We start from the raw sequence: 17,439 nt of genomic DNA, 5'->3' as shown, positions 1-17,439 counted from the left end.
GTAAGTTCAAAAAAACAATAACAAAAAAACAAAAAAATAACAAAGTGAGGACGTGATATGGATAGTGTTATTGGACGCTCAGGAAAGGAAATATATATATATATATATATATATGTATATGTAAATTTCAACTATATGATGAAGGGGATGTTTCTATGTGCCCTGCTTGTTTGTTGCACCTTGTTTACCATTTTGTCCATGTTCTTTTGCCACGTCATGTACCCAGTTATGTATCTATATGTACATGTGGATGAAGGTATATACATACATGTACATATATATGCATATACTCATATATTGTTTATATATATATATATATATATATATATATATACAAGAAGCACTATATATCATGTTGCTGTGGGTCACCAAATTGAATTGTTGAACAGTAGTATCCTTTAGGTTTTTGTAATGAAGGCTCAACATTTTATAAAACTTTTTACTGTAAACAACATACTTACACACTCACATGCATGCACACACATACACACACACACACACCAGTGTCTGCCTGTGCGTATGATTGTGTTTGTGTATGGGCGTGCAGGTAGGTTGAAGTTAGGCTTGTGTGTGTGTGTGAGTGTTCTATTTTAATTCCATGTATATCCTGAAAGCTAGTAGCTAAGTTAACGCTTGGATGTAATCCTTAATATTTAACTCACCAAAACCAAACCAACTCAGAAAGATAGCCGAACAGCTGATCTGAGGTAAATATTATTATTTTTTGTTGACAAACGGGGATTAGTTGCTGAGAGACAGCTAATTGAGTTGTTGAACAGTTGTATTCTTTAGGTTTTTGTAATGAAGACTCAATTTGTTATTAAACCTTTTACTGTAAAACAATTTTTTTTTGAGAAATATTCCAAGTTTGAACGTTTTGTTTAACCCTTTTTCTGCAAAACAGGAATTTTTTTCCATTCAAATATTTATAATTTATATATATTCAGTATATAAAAAAAAGTTTTTGCTACTTTTTCTAGCAGGTCATGCAACCATATACAGCTTCCGTCGTTGGTCTGTCTCAGTAATAATTTTGTTATTTAACCTCAAACCAACCCTGGTACAGCAAACCTATGTTGCTATAAAACATCTCTGGTTATAAAAGAAAGGTTTTGTTAGTAGAGTGGACCCGGATGTTGTTGTCCGCAAACAGCAGCAGTAATTTTCTTCAGATGAAAACACGTCATTGATTGGTTAAAATTACTTAAATACGACAACTTTAACACGAAATAACTTCTAAAATACAAAATTTTGTCAAAAACGTTAAGAGTAAACCCTGTTCTATGTGACACATTCTACCAGTATCCGAGATTTCAAAGTGTTTAGTTAAAAAAAATTAATTAACAAATCTGGCTATCAAATTGAAAAGATCCGCTGGGTAGTAAATCTAGTTGGCACTAAATATGTATGCGAGTGAAGAGAGACGAGAACACATGAATGATTATTTTAAAGCACTTCGACATAACATAATGGATGGTCCGCGAACCAGTATAATACAAAGAGCTAAGTTCCTGGCAAAGCAAAATATACAACTACAACATGGTTATGTTTACGAAATAAATTTAACTTGTTATTCACACACACACACGCACACGCACAGAAGCTCACACGCACACACATGCGTCCGCGTGCGCACACACACTCACACACAGAAAGGTGATCCTGAATCAGCTAAGGTCTTTAAGAAGGACCTTTAACCGGAATATAGTTACATTCAGAAAGTTTTCTTTACCTTCTTATTTTCCTATCTCACAGACACAGACACAGACACACACACACACACACACACACACACACACACACACACACACACACACACACGAACACACACACACGCCTGCACGCACGCACGCTCTCACACATACACTCTTACACACACAGACACCTGTGCCTGCCTGTGCGTTTGATTGTGTTTGTGTATGGGAGTGCAGGTGGGTTGAAGTTAGGCTTGTATGTGTGTGTGTTCTATTTTCATTCAGTTTATATCCTGAAAGCTAGTAGCTAAGTTGACGTTTGGATGATTTGAGGTAAATATTATTATTTTTTGCTGACAAACGCGTAAAAGGTGCTGTGAGGTAGCGAATTGATGCTTTTGTATTGAAAGCATAACGTTTTATTAAACCTTTTACTGTAAATCAATTTTTTTTTTTGAGAAAAATTTCAAGTTTGAACGTTTTGTTTAACCCTTTTTCTGTAAAACAGGATTTTTTTGCCATTTAAATATAACTAATTGGCACTAAATATTTATGCGAGTGACTACCCTTTCAGATATACTTTCATTGTGATTTCTGCAATGTGGTACATAAATTGTCAAGTAAATGAGACGCATCTTTGCCTCCACTGATTCACTTGCAAAGTGTTGAGTAAAATTATTTCGTTGCAGACCTCCTTTGGGTCTTTTTATTATCACTACGACACACATAGTCCCCAGTTGGTAACATTGATTTCAAGGCCCTCCTAGATAAGAGACTGGCATTCCACTTAATGCCTATGTTCCATGCTGGCATGGATTGGAGAGTTATTAATGTAGAAATATGGTATCGTAGCTACTAACAGTTGAGGGTTGCGTAGTCTAGACGGCGTTTTTAGATTTCATTATTCTCTTTAACCCGGGAAAAGCCGGGTATTTCTGCTAGTAATACATAGAGGTAAGTTCCTGGTAAAGCAAAATATACAACACCTACAACATGGTTATGTTTACAAAATAAATTTAACTTGCTATTTACACACAAACGCACACAAATGCCTTGGTATGCGCACACACACTAACACACGCAAAGGTGATCCCGAATCAGCTATGGTCTGTAAGTAGGATCTTTAACCAGAATTATTTACTTTCGAAAAGCTTTCTTTATCCTCTTATTTTCCTATCACGCACGCACACACACACACACACGCACACGCACACACATACACACGTACGTCTGCCGGCGCAAAAACGTGATCCCAAAACATCTATGGTCTGTAAGCAGGATCATTAAGTGGAGATGTTTATTTTCCGAAAATCTTTTCTTTTTCTATCTATTTTTCAATCACACACGTAGCGCGCGCGCACGCACACAAAACACACATACAGACAGACACAGACAGACACACACACACACACACACGCACCTGTGCCTGTCTGCGCGTATGATTGTGTTTGTGTATGGAGGTGCAGGTAGGTTGAAGTTAGGCTTGTGTGCGTGCGTGTGTTCTATTTTAATGCCATGTATATCCTGAAAGCTAGTAGCTAAGTTGACGCTTGGCTGTAATCCTTAATATTTAACTCACCAGAACCAAACCAACCCAGAAAGTTAGCCGAACAGCTGATCTGAGGTAAATATTATTATTTTTTGTTGACAAGCGGGGATTAGTTGCTGAGAGACAGCGAATTGAGTTGTATTCTTTAGGTTTTTGTAATGAAAGCTTAAAATTTTATTAAACCTTTTACTATAAAACAATTTTTTTTTAGAAAGATTTCAAGTTTGAACGTTTTGTTTAACCCTTTTCCTGTAAAAGAGGAAATTTTTTCTATTTAGATATATATAGTAGGCACTAAATATGTATGCGAGTGACGAGAGATGAGATCGCATGAATGATTATTTTAAAGCACTTCGTTATAACATAATGGCTGGTTAACGGACCAGTATACATATAGGTAAATTCCCGGTGGAGCAAAATATACAGCACCTTCAACATAGATACGTTTACGAAGTAAATTTAACTTGTTATTTACACACACACGCACACGAGCACAGACGCTCAAACGCACACGCACACACGCACAAACGCACACGCACATGCACGTCGTACCGTGTCGTCGCTGTCCAGTGCCAATGATCTCGCGAGCTGTCACGCTGGTCAGTCTGAAGCGATCACGGGAGTGTTGCAGGTGGATGAAGCGGTCCTGCCTGGGCGTGGTCATCCGGGAGCGCCTTCTGCGGGCACGGTCTGCACTGCTGTTGGTGTTGTATCGCTGTTGCAGGCGACAGATGGTGCTGACATGGACATTGTAAGCTTTCGCAACATCCACGGCACGCTGCCCTGCTTGCAATCAGCCCATAGCTTGTTCTCTCTGCACTGCTAACAGTCGGGTCATACCTGATGCGTCCAAATTACGAATGTTAGGAAAGCGATTCATGTTGATTTTTATACCCATAACCTCCACGAGATGCACCTGCATTTCAGTTTTCATGACAATTGTTTGCGACTGCCACCCATGGCATTCAACATAGCTGCGTTTTGGCGACTCGTTTCAGGGAAAGTTGAAAGATTACCTGCAATTTGGGTCTCAGCTATAAATCAGCATTTCTTGGAATATTTACATTTACATCCCCGAAATAAAATTTCAGAATTTACCATGTAAAAATGACATTTGAAAAAATCGCGTTTCTTTTGCAGTTCAGTGTATATTTCAGTATAAAGTATTGGTTAAATCATTTTTATTCAACCGACATTAGTGTAAGATCACTCGACGGAGTATACCTTTAAGGCCAGTGTCTTACGGAGTGTCGGTACAATGATGAATCGCTACTAAAAAAGAGAACTGAAGCAATCATTGCTGAATTTCCAATCTGATTCATCTAATGCTAAACAGAAGAGAACTGCAAATGAAGTTTCACAGCTCAAGGAAGGTTTTGCAGAGTCTTTGATACCCTTATTGGATATTGGTCGACTGTCAACCATTTCTAGCAAAGTTTGATCCAATGATTTATGGAAATCAGAAACGTGACTTCTCGTTAAGCTAGTATACCGGCTGTCCATCGTTAGAATATTCTCTTTCAAAGAAAGCCTTTTGTTTTGCTTGTCGGCACTTTAACACTTCTGCTCAAGCGGATACCTGCTTTATTAAGGATGGATAGTCTAACTGGCATCATGCAAAAATTTAAATAAGCACGCAAACTCTGCAGCCCATATCCAGGCTATTGTAACATGGAGAGAACGCCAACAGCGTTTGTTCACAACATCCATGTCTTCAGTTTCGCAAAATGATCAATTGAGCAAAAACCGTTACTATATTAATTCAATTGTTGATATTGTGCGTTTTCTTTGCGCAAACGAATTGCCTTTTCGAGGAAACGAAAACGAAGCTTTTGAGGATCTTTATTCGGAAGGTGAGACACGGCCTTGTGGTCTTTTTTAATGAAATTATGCCAATACACATTAGAGAAAGACTCAAAGCTTATGGAATGTTACAGCACGATTCCAAAAAATGCGACCTATACCTTGGTAGCAATGCAAAACGAAATCATCGAATTATTGAGGAGATACACTGTCAGCCTTGTCGATAAAATCAAAATGTTCCGATGTTCCTTACTTTACGCTGAAATGTGACGGAACGCGCGATTTGAGTAATACTGAAAATATTGCGATTGTTATAAGGTACTTGAAAACCGGCGGGGTTTTGGAAAACTTAGTTGCAATGCCAACTACTCAACATTATGATGCTGAAACATTGATTGACTTGTTAATTAAGGAATTAACCAACCTTTGCATTGAGCCAAAGCGTATGTTGTCACAATGCTTCTGTGATGTCTGACAAAATTGGTGACGCTCACAGAATGATTCAAAATCGACTTGAAAAACATATACCCAATGTTCATTGTCTTAATCATCAGTTGCATCTTGTGGTTAACACAATAAAGCGGATTCTAGATTTAGCTACGTTCTTCGACACCGTTAATAGTCTTCATAATTTTATTAAACGGCCAAGGATAGCTAGTCACTGCAAAGGACTGAAATTGCCACGTCTTGCGGACTATAGGTGATCGGTTCATTTCAGTGCCATTGCTTCTGTAATAGAAAACAACTCCAGATTCATCAGATTCAAAAACGTGTTTGAGGCAACTGGAATTTTACATCAAGTTCGTTCCAAAAGGTTTGTTTTTCTAGCCCTTGTCCTTAGCAAATTTCTGCATATAATTAGGCCAGTAGACAAACAGCTTCAAAGTCACAATTGTGATATACACCATGGCCTTGGGCTCCTTAAGTTTGTCAAGAGCGAAATAACTAAACTGAAAGACTCTTTAATATTTGATGAGATTCTGAAACAAATGAGTCAGTTTAATGTTATTGAGGAACGTATGTGTCGAAAAGGTTGCGGGTCTCAACGCTTTTCACATTATGCTGTTGAAGCCCTGGTACCATCACAAAATGACTGGATTATCTTTCACCGCAAAATTTATTTCGTGATCATCGATGAAAGCTTAGGAGAGCTAGATAATGGATTTTCAGAGCAAAACAACAGCATGTATTCTTCCTTGGCAAATCTACTACTAATGTCCGAGACATTTTTGGATTTTGATGCTTTAAAATCTTTGAGCAATTTAGTTAATTGCGATAAATCAGCCTTGCTGTCTGAACCTACTGTGACTAAAACATACATTTCCAAACAAAATATGATGACACTGCTGGATATTTTTGGATCTTTGCGTATCGTACAGGCTGCCTTTCCAAATATTTATCTATTTTATGGTGCAGCATTAACATTTGGATCTAGCACAGCTACATGTGAGTCATCGTTTTCGACGCTAACTCGAATTATGACACCCTTTCGACGAAATATGAAGCACCAGTGAAAATCAAACTTCGTGATGCATGCTTCCCTTAGTAAATAGAAATCAAGTATAGACAAGGACGATTTTCTTAATTTTCTGTTTCTATTACAACTCATTTTCATTTTCTTGCCATCATAAACTGCATGTTAACCCTGTTAAGCTTTTGCACCTTCTTGTCAGTACCGTCTTAAGATGTACGAGTAGGTACACTGGGTGGTTGTTCAGGGGTGTAGGGAATCTCACGGATCTAGAGGCTAAATTCTGGTCTATCTATGCACTGGTTCGTTGTCAATAAATAAACTCTATAGGGCCCAGTGCATTGATTTCTCTGGGATCCTATAATGATGCTAAGACGGTCCTGTTCCTTATACAACGTTTCTAAAATGAGTCACCCGAAAGCTTTGGTGTTGTCAGAACGATGTCTTTCTATCATTTCTTTGTAACTTAATCAACCTTTCCACAAATTACGAATTCCGAAACATAAACTCAGACGAACTGCATTGAATTAATTAACTAATTTATCTAGTTTTCTTTTCCACGTATTCACAAACAAGAATAATAGACTGAAATCTGAAGTGGGCATAGTAAGCTAGTCATGAAAAACCCAAATCACGTGACAAACATTGATGAAATGTTAGCTTAAACTCAACCTTTTACCCATATTAATTTCACGCCATTTCCCGGCAGGTATTTGATTATATTAGAAACAGCGTGTCATTCATGATAGCCGTGGTAGTACAACTGACATCAACTTGATCTCACTCACTATTCAAGGCAAATACCAATCTTTACTTATATTATTTTCTGTTCATTGTTTGAGTTTTAACTGTATCACTGGGTGCACCTCCATTACACTTTTTTTTTAGGTGTGTGCAGCATTGACTTCTGGTAATGTAGAACTACATTTGTTTACTCTATCAACTTAAAGTTATTGTGTATGGCTTGATTTGTTGTTCCTTGTGTTATTTTAGTATTTCTTCTGTTGTATTGAATACATGCAATGTGAGTTATGTTATTTTAGCTCGGTACTAAATATATCTTATATCTGCTGTATAATGGAGTGTGAAGTGTCGTAATGTGAGGCAGTGATTGTGTAGATTGTGTGCTGTGTAGATTTGTTATATTAATGGTTGATAATTGTATAGGGTGGAGGCACAATGGCCCAGTGGTTAGAGCAGCGGACTCGCGGTTTCGATTTCCAGATCAGGCGTTGTGAGTGTTTATTGAGCAAAAACACCTAAAAGCTCCACGAGGCTCCGGCAGGGGATGGTGGCGAACCCTGCTGTACTCTTTCACCACAACTTTCTCTCACTCTCACTTCCTGTTTCTGTTGTGCCCGTAATTCAAAGGGTCAGCCTTGTCACACTGTGTCACGCTGAATATCCACGAGAACTACGTTAAGGGTACACGTATCTGTGGAGTGCTCAGCCACTTGCACGTTAATTTCACGAGCAGGCTGTTCCGTTGATCGGATCAACTGGAACCCTCGTCGTCGTAAGCGACGGAGTGCCAACAACAACTATTTGTACAGTCGTCATTATTGCAGTTAAGGCTTTGTAATATACTTAAGAGAGACAGGTTCTGGATTTGTAGGTTTGAGGCCTGTTGCTTCTTTATATGGTTTTTTTCTCGGTGAGCGATTCAGGTGTTGTTTTTGGATCTGTCAACAAATGATTAAATACTGTCATCTGTGTTGCATATGTGTGAGCGTGCGTGCGTACGTGTATGTGCGTGCGTGCGTGCGTGCGCGTGTGTGTGTGTGTGTGTGTGTGTGTGTGTGTGTGCGTGCGTGCGTGTGCGCATGTTTGAATGTGCAGGTGTGCTTGTTAACTATTCATGTTTGAAACCTGTCACCCTCTGGTGATTTCGAATTGTTCATATTTGTTGCGTTTGACCTACTTCCCACGAACTTTTTGTAAACCCGGATGTTGAACTTTTTGTGAACCCTTTTCTTTTATAGTGTTGAAATTGTAGCAATATGGATGTTAAAAACAATAAAGAGAAGCGCTCCGATCTTGTTTTCTTTTCCCTGGGGCAGAAAGACCGTATGCAGAGGAAGTCTCTGTTATTGCATTTTCTGTTGCTACGATTGTTTCTGTTGAAGTTGTAGCGATATGTATATTAGAAACGATGAAGAAAGGCACCCTGATCTTGTTTTCTTTTCCTCAGATACGACCAACATGTGGACTCCCACGACATTACTGTCTTATACTGTTGAGGGAGGGGGGAACCTGAATCCCATTACCATTCCGTGCTCCTCCACAAATGCCATCACTTTGGCTTGGCTTTCGGTTCTATTTCGGCTTTTAGTCACTTACGTTCTCAAGTATCGAAAGATTATAATAAAATTGTGAGATGTACAAGGGCTAGAGGCCACTGTTCTAGCCTCCATCTTATTGTTGCATATGGAAACAATTGTCCTATTATTTTATGTAGCCGAGTATGCACCTTACTTCCTGCAGATAGTTTTATTCATATACTATGCATCTCACTGATTTGTACGTAAGTGCCTTTTTGTGAATGCAATTGACTTCCTCAGCTGGAATTTTTATGGCTCCGGATCAATTTATATAACTTTTGTACATTGTTCTTGTTGATTGTCCTTTGTCGTTGAACGTCAGTTATCCGCACACAAGTCGCAGAAGCAAACAATATTTTCTTGTCACATTTGTTTTCTTGTTCTTATTGATTGTGCTGTAAATGTTTCCCACAGAAATGTTTCCCACCGTTATGACAGCAAGTAATTTTTGTGTTTTCTTACTGGAACGCTGAAACCCATAGCCACGATTGCGTTACTGCAATATTTTGTCGATAACAAAACAGACGATAACTAGATATTCAGCCTTGCGTTTTTCTCTCTCCGAGTATCTTATCTTTCACTCTCTTTATCTCACATTCCTTTCCAGTGTGCATAAACATTATTCTTTTGATACGGATCACTTCTTGTTTATGAATTTTGGGTTGAGAGTAGAAGAATCGGGCAAAATGGAAAATCTCATCACAAACAAGCATGTCTTCTGTGGGTATGGTTGTGTGGTTAAGAAGTTTACTTTGCAGTTACATGATTTCGGGTTCAGTTTTGTGGTACAGTACCTTGGGCAAGTGTCTTCTACTTATAGCCCCGTGCCGATCAATGCCTTGTAAGTGATTTTGGAAGTGAACTGTGTAGAAATCTATCACACACACACACACACACACACACACACACACACACGCACACACACACTAGCTGAATATCTCGTCGTTGCCGGTTAATTCACACAGTAGAATGCCTTGGACTTTCGAAATAGCGAACCCACATTAGTTGGATTGTCTCTATTTTGACGGGGTGTTTTCAACTTCTTTTTTTCACCATACCCTTGCAAATGATGAGGGGAAGGTTTTTTATGACAAAAATTTTTTAATATGTATGAACCTTACCCCAGTCCTTCCGGGTCGATTTTGTCCAATGTATGCATGTACTAGCTGAAACACCCGGCGTTGCCCGAGTTAATAACTCAGAGAATTAACAGTAACATCGCAAAGCTCTTTATCTAACTTATAGAAAATCTTTTCGAAAGAGAAAAACTCTCAACGAAGGTTCGGACTAAGAACGCTTTATAAACCTTTTTTTATTATTTTGCTCATTTTAAAAATACATTTTTGTTTGATATCCAAATCCCAAACATATATGCAAGTTCAATTCAGTAAAAATGTGTATACAAATTCAGATCTTTTGAATCCCATTTCCGTTTCTGCTTAAACGTAATCCTAGTCCTAACACAAAATTGTACTCCTTAGGGCTAACACGAAACCCTAACGTTAAATGCTAACCCTCAGCGGAGCGAGAAAGAGCGTGATATGAAAGACGTGTGTGTGGAGAGAGAGAGAGAGAGAGAGAGAGAGAGAGAGAGAGAGAGAGAGAGAGAGAGAGAGAGAGAGAAAGGGATGAGAAAAGAGAATGAGTTTAGTTTAATCACAAATATAGTTGTTTTAGGATTAAGTTACTTCCATTCGTGTGCGAAATGTCATAAGTGAATGTGTATACATGTTAATAAGACTAAACCTTTGATCTAAATCGTTCCTTTTCTTAAAGTAAACAGCATGTGACATACATACATACATACATACATAAATACATACATACATACACAAACACTGTTTCAATTAGTTATCGTCTGTCTCCCACGACTTGAATTTGTAAACTGATTGAAAGCGCTCGCTTGCATCCCTGAATGACAGTTGTATTAACGTTATCATCCCACTGTCACTCCATATTTGTCGCTTACATAACTCTGTCCTCTCCTTCCCTAATATCAATCACTCTCCCTATGCCACCACGTTTCCCTCATGCCAACACTTTTGCACTCTTCTTATTTTATCCAAAAATAGCCCAACCTCCCATTACAATTTTGTAAGTTATAAGATATATATACAGTTCTATATTCAAGAGGTGAGGAATTATGTACATTGTTTACATTTGACGGATATTTGTCCTCATCTTGTTGTTAACACAACGTTTCGGTTGATATACCCTCCAGCCTTCATGAGATGTCTTGGGGAAATTTCGAACCTGGGTTCTCATTCCTAAGGTATTTTTCGATGTTGTTATTATTATTATTATTATTATTATTATTATTATTATTATTATTATTATTATTATTATTCAGGTCACTGCCTGGAATCGAACTTGGAATCTTGGGGTTAGTAGCCCGCGCTCTTAACCACTATGCCATATGCTCTACTTGACAGGTGATGTTAATTTGTTTACGTCCTCGTAATTTAGTGACTCGGTAAAAGTGACCGGTAGAATAAGTACCAGACTTAAACAAAAAATTAATACTGGGGTGAATTTCTGATATTTCATTAGCCGATGCGCGACTCTTAGTCGAGAACAGTGTCGGGTGGGGAGTTTGACTGGGGTGGTACGTCTGTCAAACGGTAACGCAGGTGTCCCAAAGCGAGCTCAGCGTGGACGGTAACCACACGTCGAACAAAAGGGCAATAGCTCGCTCGATTTCGATTCTCAGTACGAATACGGACCGCGTGAGTGTGGCCCATCGATCCTTTCCGAACAGCGGCGAGCTATGCGTCCGCCGAGAGGTGTCAGAAAGGTTACCATAGGGATAACTGGCTTGTGGCGGCCAAGTTTTCGCAGCGACGCCGCTTTTTGAACTTGACGGGGAGGAAAATCTAATTCTCTTCTGCCTTTTCGTAAGCAGAGATATACAACTCTTTTCTTTGTCCTCACCTTGGTTCTCTCCGGTTGTAAAGAAATACTGTTCGATTTTACTAAATTCCCTCACCTTCATATTTTCTTGTAACTTTGATAGATCTAAAATTCCATATGTTCATTTTGTATTAAGGAAAAACTAATCTTCCCGTAATAGCTAAATGAACAGACAACAATAACTGGAATCGTGTAACAGTAGTAATTGCTATTGTTCATGTTATTACTGTCGCCGTCTTCCAAATTACTTATTTGAGTAGTTGGAGCATTAATTGTTCACTAGACTGTTAATTTTCGTCTTCCCTTTGTACATTTAGTCTTGTTTTGACATTGTGATTTTGGTGGGTAGGGTGGGTACATTGTAGAGCTCAATCATGTAGCATAAGTGTATGTGGTAGCCATTGGGTATGGGAAGATGTAAGGTGTGCAAATAGAATTGTAGAACTTTGTGAACGAAATCTCTCTTCTTTTTGCAGTTGTTTACCCCACCCAAAGTGTCAAGGACAACCTTTATCCGGTTTATCATAGTTCTTTTTACAAGTAGGCTACTCCAATGAATAAAATGTTCTCGACGAGAGGAACAAAAACGACGTTTCCACACCACGATAATCGAATATAATGATATTTTCTGATTTAAGCACAAGACCAGCAATTCTGAGAGGGAAGGGTTTAGTCAATACTATCGACCCCAGTACTAAACAGGTACTTTATTTTATTGACCCGGTGGGATGAAAGGCAAAGTTGACCTCAGCAGGATTTGAACACAAAACGTAAAAGTCGTAACAAATACTGCAAAGCATTTTATTTGACACACTCAAGAGTCTGCCAATTCACCGACCTTATATAATGGTTTCTGATTTAGGCACAAGGCCAGCAATTTTGACGGGAGGGTGCTAGTCAGTATCAATGACACCAAATCTTGATCGGTACTTTATTTTATCGATCTTGGAAAAAAAAATGAAAGGCAAAGTTACCCTCAGAGAACTGAGAAAGCAGAAGATGAAAGAAATACTGCAAAGCGTTTTGTCCGCCGTTCTAACTCCTCTGCCAATCTACGTCCTATACAGGAACACCTAACAACAGTAACAGCAACACCAAAAACTGAATAGGTTGTTGTTATTTAGACTCAGATCATGAGTCCTACTTACGCGCAAACATTATTAAAAGCATTTCAACAGCGAACATGACAACTTCTTTCTCAGGCAGTGTACCTCCAAGACTACATTACCCAACGTGTCCTTCTCATTTTAATGCAGTGAGATATGATTTGAGAGATATTTGGTTACTATTTAATGCAGGCCGAGTAACCGCACATAGTCCTGGCTCGGCTGATATTTCTAATAGGTCGAGTGACTGCATGCAGACTCTTTCCTTGATTCGACAGTCATTTCTAGCAGGTCCCATGGCTGCGTGGCTGCATAGTGCTCTCTTTATTGGATCGGTTGCAATGAGCTCCCTTCATTAGCTCGGCTGCAGACAATCAGACTAAGCAGTTTTAATAAACTACCTGACAGCTTCACTGTGTTATTATGACAGGATGGTCACAGTTAAAATGCCTTTGTTGATCGCTGTACTCGATCAGAGGCTGACTCAGGTTTTAACAAAATAATTGTTTAATGTTATAAATACTGCGACTCCCCCTCCCAATTTGTGTGTCATTTGGCTAGCTTTAATGATTATTGTCGAATAAGGATTTAAAAAATACCAACTGTGTGTACGTATGTGTATATCTATGTTGTCTTCCGTACTTGTTAAAATATTGCAAACAAGGGTAGTTATGCACTTGAATACCAAGGACAATTACTGGGTATGTATGGCCCGAGAACGAAATTTGCTTAGGGGGTGCAAACCCAGGTCGAAAACTTTTTACGAACAAGGTGGATTTTTCCAATCTTGATATTGTAGTAACGCCGTGCGCATGCGTAGTCTCACGCATGCGTGGAATTCAACAACCAAGCTTTCCCGCTTTGATCGATCTCTTTCTTGCTGGCCAGCGATTGAGCAAGGACGTGTCTAGCTGTCTCTCCATCTTTCGAACTTACGCTAGACAGCTCACATCAACATACCAACGTCCCAACAACCATGTTCTCACACACAGAAGGCGCCTCAACAAACAAGATTAAAGATGTATATTTTCCACCATGAATAAATATTGTTGAGTTGTTAGTCTGGAGTTCTGCGTTCCGTTCATATTTCTAATTTAATATAGGAAAGTCAGGTGTACATCTAATGATGTATAACCCACTTTCCTATAATATCACACACACACACACAAACAAAACGAAAAAGCAGGACAGTATCGGAAACATAAATATGACACAAGTGTTATTTTATATATACGCAAGAATCTTGTTGATAATGCAACAGAATAATAACTTCCGAAGAGTTTGTACATAACCATCTATCACTTCTTCAGTTTACTTTCTGATCTTGATCAAAGTTTTTCTCGTCTGAGAAGAATCAAATGACATCTTTCTTTGCTAAGTGTTTAAGTTTGTTCAGGAGTCTTTTAGATCTGATTAAGCGATTTTACTTCACTGTTTCTGATATGAAATAACCTTTTCTCATCGCATAAGATTTGTATCTGATGTCTTCGTGGACAACGTTTCGGATTGTTCCTTCTGACACATGGTGTTCTTTTGCAGTCAACCTCATGGATCTCCTGGGATTATCATCAATGATTTGCTTTACTTGTTGAATAAATTCTGGTGTTTTAATAGTATCACTGCGTCTACAATGTTTCTTACGTTTTGATACTAGCGATACATTTCCATCTTTAGCCTCTTAACTCCTTGCGAATTTTGTAGACGAAGGATTTAGCGACTTTTAAAAATCGTGCTATTTCTAAATTGCTATGTTCAGCCTTTATAGCCACGATGACTGCGTGCCTCTTCATTTCTTGTGTGATCATTGGGTCTGCCATTGATAATTCTGAAATATAGAAAATATTATGTTGATAAATATACTGCTATAGTAAAATTAACATGTGTCCTCAAATACCTTACGCACCTTGTATATTTATGTACACATATGTGTGTGTGTGTGTCTTTGTGTCTATGCCTGTCCTCTCCACCGTCGTTTGACAACTGATGTTGGTGTGTTTACGTCCCTGAAAATCTAGCGGTTCGGCAAAAGACACCGATAGAATAAGTACTAGATTTACAAAGAATAAGTCCTGGGGTCGATTTGTTCGACTAAAACCCTTTAAGGCAGTGCTCCAGTATGGGTGCAAGCCAAATGACTGAAACAAGTAAAAGTGACAAGTAACAAAAATGCAAAAATAATAATACATTTTAAAATTCTAATGTATGTAGTTTTCTTTTCCTTTTCGAATATTCATTACGCGTAACTGTAATTTGTCTAATAAAAATGTCATAAATTTTGATAATTATATTAATACAAAATAAATAACATATATGAATAGAATCAGTGAATTATGTTATTTTATGAATGTGCAGCGAAGCTTCTCTCTCAGTTATATATATGTGAATGCGGTGGTAGCAGATAACATCTAGCTTTCGGCCGCATCTTAGGACCCTGTTGTGTCCACCACTCTGATTGGTTGGTATTGGCGCATTTTTGTATCTTGTTCTATTTCGCGCCAGGGTGCAAACCAATCAATCATAGCCTTCTGATAAGGTCACGTGGAACAAGTTTTCTGAACCCCTGTTTGAGCGGATTTTTTCTCTTAAATAGCTAGCTTCGTATGCGCTAAGTTTGTCGCGACTTTAGACCTTCTGAGGTCTAGCCGCTGACTACAGAGCACCAGCCAGTTCCAGCGACGACTCGACACAGCTTCATGGAGATTCAACACCTTGCTGCAAACTCCATCTTCGACGTCGCCAGCGTCTACTCAACGTACACACCACCAACAGCACCCGCACAGGTTCTCTCAACACTGTTTGTGTGAATTGCTTCACCACGTATAACAGCGAGACCCTCTGTACCAAGTAACCGGTCGCAGCATCGTAGCCTCAACCTCTCGGGCGACAGTATCTCCAGTAATCTCTCCAGGCTCTGCTATTCGGCCACAACTTCTTGTACAGCGCCTTTACCACTGTGTACCATGAATATGAAAATCGTGTGGGTGTTGCTCTGAAAATTTACCTTTCTTTCACCCAAAGCCAGGAACTTTTCAGCACCCCCTAGTATAATTATATTTCGATGAGACAGAACGTTATTTCTCTTGTTCATAAAGCCACTGCCCATGTGCTAGTTCACTATTTTATTACGGTATTTATTATACTCAATAATACATTCATAAAAGAGCACAACCCACTGATTCTATTCATATGTCATATATTTTGTATTAATATAATTATCAAAATATATACAAAATCCACTGAACTGTAAAGCCATTTTTAGTGACATTTCTATTAAATAAATTACAGTCATGCATGGTGAATACGTTCACAAATGAACTACTGCGTATAATAAATAGAATTGTAAATTTTGCAATTCGGTAGTTTTGTTTTAATTAGTGACGGGCTACTAATAAATTGTATGTATGAAAGACTGTCATTAGCACTGTGTATGTGCATCTGTCTGCCTGTCTGTCTGTCTATTTGTCTGTCTGTCTGATTGCCTGCTTGTCTGTTCGACTCTATGTCTGTATGAATGCATGTATGTGCACACACATACACACGGATATATGTTTACATATATGTATGTGTGTTTACACACACACACGCGCGGGCGCATGCGCACGCTCACATATATATTATGTCGGTAGTTAGGGTAAAACTCAGTTGGTTCCTCTTGAAACTTATCTGTTTATTCCAGTATTACAGACCAATACATGGTCACAGATGCTGCTGTATGTTAGTCAAAACGCATACTAAATTTGAGAATTAAGAAAATATCATCTGCAAACTGATTGTATAAAACAATAAAGTGGAAACATTTTAGTATTATTTATTTTCCATTACACATGTTTCATTAGCTAATAGGAATTACAACATTTACTTGTCGGATAGGTAGGCAAAGAATTTCCTACAAGGAACTCCCCAGACAGAGAAAAATTATAATTTTTTTCTTTCTGCGAGATTTCTAGTAGGGAATTCCCTACATGTCTATCTGACATGTAAATTTTGTAATTCCTAACGGCAAATGAAACACGTGTAAAGTAGAATAAATAATACAAAAAAAATTTCAACTTTCCTGTTTTGTTTTATATATATATATATGTGTGTGTGTGTGTGTGTGTGTGTGTGTATGTGTGTGTGTGTATGTGTATGTGCGCGCGCGCGCGTATATGTCACAAAAGGTCACAGAAAACGAGAAAGTAGCCATACTCTGGAATATACCAATACACACAGATAGAGAAATTAAGGCCAATAGACCAGATATAGTTGTCAAAGATCATGAAGGAAAAAAATGCTTTCTAATTGATGTATCAATACCAGCAGATGACAACGTTTCCCTAAAAGAAATGGAGAAACTTTCAAAATACAAAGACCTGGAAATAGAGGTAACTCGAATGTGGAATCTAAAAACAGAAACAATTCCTATCATAGTAGGTGCCTTAGGTATTAATAAAAAAATATTCAGACAAATACATAACAAAAACACCAGGACTTACAAGTATATATAACATGCAGAAAATTGCACTACTAGGCACCGCACACATCCTACGTAAAACACTTTCAGTACAGTAAAAATAAGAGCACCACAGCAAACCACAGCACATAC

General features: G+C 38.4%; 1 protein-coding gene across 6 annotated transcripts in view; it reads left to right on the top strand.

Annotated features, from left to right (window-relative positions):
* Positions 1-568: 568 nt before the first annotated feature.
* Positions 569-17,439, top strand: part of LOC106879801 (uncharacterized) — a 129,501-nt gene continuing 112,630 nt past the window's right edge. Inside the window, exons 1-2 of one of the 6 annotated variants that reach the window (XM_052975044.1) lie at positions 2,005-2,027; positions 11,189-11,270. The gene's annotated coding sequence lies outside the window, so the exon portion shown is untranslated. Of the gene's footprint in view, positions 708-1,893; positions 2,028-3,144; positions 3,319-7,157; positions 7,314-7,334; positions 7,428-11,188; positions 11,271-17,439 lie in introns of those variants that run through there. The other 5 variants (XM_052975045.1, XM_052975040.1, XM_052975041.1 and 2 more) reach the window with 5 other exon arrangements.

The sequence above is a fragment of the Octopus bimaculoides genome, chromosome 20 (assembly GCF_001194135.2).
Source record: "Octopus bimaculoides isolate UCB-OBI-ISO-001 chromosome 20, ASM119413v2, whole genome shotgun sequence".
Classification (NCBI taxonomy): domain Eukaryota; kingdom Metazoa; phylum Mollusca; class Cephalopoda; order Octopoda; family Octopodidae; genus Octopus; species Octopus bimaculoides.
The sequence above is the reverse complement of the archived record's forward strand: the minus strand, read 5'-3'. Positions and strand labels throughout refer to the sequence as shown.